The sequence below is a fragment of the Lepus europaeus genome, chromosome X, assembly GCF_033115175.1.
Source record: "Lepus europaeus isolate LE1 chromosome X, mLepTim1.pri, whole genome shotgun sequence".
Classification (NCBI taxonomy): domain Eukaryota; kingdom Metazoa; phylum Chordata; class Mammalia; order Lagomorpha; family Leporidae; genus Lepus; species Lepus europaeus.
Genome location: NC_084850.1, coordinates 55,639,241 through 55,642,358, shown reverse-complemented (window position 1 = coordinate 55,642,358; position 3,118 = coordinate 55,639,241). Strand labels below are relative to the sequence as shown.

Here is a 3,118-nt window from a genome sequence, read left to right as displayed (position 1 = left end):
TCTAGTCCCGGTTGGGGTGCTGGATTCTGTCTCGGTTGCTCTTCTTCCAGTCCAGTTCTCTGCTGTGGCCCAAGAAGGCAGTGGAGGATGGCCCAAGTGCTTGGACCCTGCACCCGCATGGGAGACTAGGAGGAAGCACCTGGCTCCTTGCTTCAGATCAGCGCAGCGTGCCAGCTATAGAGGCCATTTGGGGGGGTGTGTGTCAATCAATGGAAAAGGAAGACCTTTTGCCCTGTCTCTCTCTCTCTAACTCTGCCTGTCAAAAAAAGTTAATGGATATAAAGCGAGACACAGGTTTCAATTCAATAATAATGGGAGACTTCAACACCCCAGTTTCATCAATGGGCAGATCAACTAGACAAACAAACAATAGAGAAACAAAGGCGCTAACCTACACTATGGATCAAATTAACCTAGTTAATATCTACAGAATATTTCATCCCACAGTTACAGAATTCTTTTCATCAGTAATAGTATTTTCTCTAGGATACAACATCTGCTAGGCCATAAAGCAAGTCTCAACAAATTAAAAAAAACTTGAAATCTTGAAATCATACCATGTATCTTTTCTGATCTCAGTGGAATGAAACTGGAAATTAACAACTAAAGAAACTGTTAAAAATACACAAACACATGGAAACTGGCAACATGCTCCTGAATGAACATTGGGTCATAGAAGAAATAAAAAAAAAATCCTAGAAATGAATGCAGACAAAAACACAACATATCATGGGGCCGGCGCTGTAGCTCACTTGGTTAATCCTCCGCCTGTAGTGCCAGCATCCCATATGGGCACCAGATTCTGTCCTGGTTGCTCCTCTTCCGGTCCAGTTCTCTGCTGTGGCCCAGGAGCGCAGTGGAGGATGACCCAAGCGCTTGGGCCCCTGCATCCACATGGGAGACCAGGAAGAAGCACCTAGCTCCTGGCTTCGGATAGGCGCAGCTCTGGCCGTATAGGCCATTTGGGGAGTGAACCAATGGAAGGAAGACCTTTCTCTCTGTCTCTCTCTCTCTCTCTCACTGTCTATAGCTCTACCTGTCAAATAAATTAAAAAAACACACAACATATCAACACTTATGGGATATGGCAAAAGCAGTGCTAAAAGAGAAGTTTATAGCAATTGGTGGCTACCTAAAGAAATTAGAAAGGCAACAAATAAATGAGCTAACAATGCATTTCAAGGATCTAGAACAACAAGAACAAACTAAATCTAAAGTAAGTAGGAGAAAAGAAATAATTACAGTTAGAGAAGAAATAAACAAAACTGAAACAAAAAATCAGTGAAATGAGGAGCTGGCTTTTTTGAAAAAATAGACAAAATTTATACACCACTGAACCATCTCACCAAGAAAAAAGGGGAAGACCCAATTAACAAAATCAGAGATGAAAAAGGAGATGTTACAATGGATACCACAGAAATAAAAACGAATCATCAGGAATTACCACAGCTATATGCCCAAAAATTGGAAAATCTCAAAGAAATGGACAGATTTCTAGACACATACAATCTATCAAAATTGAGTCATGAAGACATAGAAAATCTAAACATACCAATAACCAAGATAGAAATTGAATCAGTGATAAAGACCCTCACAACAAAGAAAAGTCAAGGACTGGATGGCTTCACTGTTGAATTCTACCAAATGTTTAAAGAACTAATTGCACGGAACCCCGCCCCTGCCAGCCTGCAGTCTGGCCCTGGCAGACTCTCGACCCACCGACCCGTGACCCGGGAATGACACATCGGCCCCCCTGTCTCATGTGTGCCATGTCTGGTTCCTCCAGCGTCGCCACTATGAAGAAAGCCGTTCAGCAGCTCCAACTAGAGGCCGGCCTCAACCGAGTGAAGGTTTCCCAGGCAGCTGCAGACTTGAAACAGTTTTGTCTGTAGAATGCTCAACAAGACCCACTGCTGACTGGAGTATCTTCAAGTACAAACCCCTTCAGACCCCAGAAAGTCTGTTCTTTTTTGTAGTCAAAGGAATCCTTCAGAGGGTTCCTGAACCACTTCTCATTAACCGGTGAATATTCATTCATTCAAGAGAGCTAAATTTGAAGCCTGTACAAAAGCTTCCCTTAACACATGCCATAATATACAAACTTCTACTTTTGTCAGTCCTAACATCTACCTCTCTGAATTTTCATGAATTTCTATTTCACAAGAGTAATCATTTTATATATACTGGCAACAGCATACAACAAAATACTTAATATTAAAAAAGAAGAACTAATCACAATTCTTCTCAAATGATTCAAAACAATTGAAATGGATGAAATCCCTCCAGATTCCTTCTATGAGGCCAATATCATCTTAATTCCAAAACCAGAAAAGTGATACAACAAAGAGAACTATAGATCAACAATACTGATGAACATAGTTGCACAAATTGTCAAGAGAATACTAGCTAATCAAATCAGACACCACATCAGAAAAATTGTTCACCTGTACCAAGTGGGATTTATCCCTGGTGTGTAGGGATGGTTCAACATAAGCAAATAAATAAATGTGACACATCACATCAACAAATTGAATAAAAACCATATGATTATCTCAATAGATACAGAGAAAGCATTTGATATAATACAACATCCTCTCGTGATAAAAACCATCAGCAAATTGGGTATAGAATGAACATTCCTCAACACAATCGAGGCAATAAATGACAAACCCACAGGCAGCATCATATTGAATGGGGAAAAGTTGGAAGCATTTTCACTAAGATCTGGAACCAGACAAGGATGACCACTTTCACCATTGCTATCCAATATAGTTCTGGAAGCTTTAGTCAGAGTCATTAGGAAGAAAAAGAAATCAAAAGGATACAAATTGGAAGTGAGGAAGGCAAATTATCCATGTTTGAAGATGACATGAAACTATATATAGAAGAACCAAAATACTCCACTAAGAATCTATTAGAACTCATTAGAAAATTTGGTAAAGTTGAGAGATATAAAATCAACACACATGGCCAGCGCCGTGGCTTAACAGGCTAATCCTCCACCTTGCAGTGCCAGCACACCGGGTTCTAGTCCCGGTTGGGGTGCCGGATTCTATCCCGGTTGCCCCTCTTCCAGGCCAGCTCTCTGCTATGGCCCGGGAAGGCAGTGGAGGATGGC

General features: G+C 41.1%; 1 pseudogene; it reads left to right on the top strand.

Moving 5' to 3' along the window:
• The first annotated feature begins 1,769 nt into the window (after nt 1-1,769).
• LOC133753681 (guanine nucleotide-binding protein G(I)/G(S)/G(O) subunit gamma-5-like) lies at nt 1,770-1,976 on the top strand (annotated as a pseudogene).
• The last annotated feature ends 1,142 nt before the right edge of the window (nt 1,977-3,118 follow it).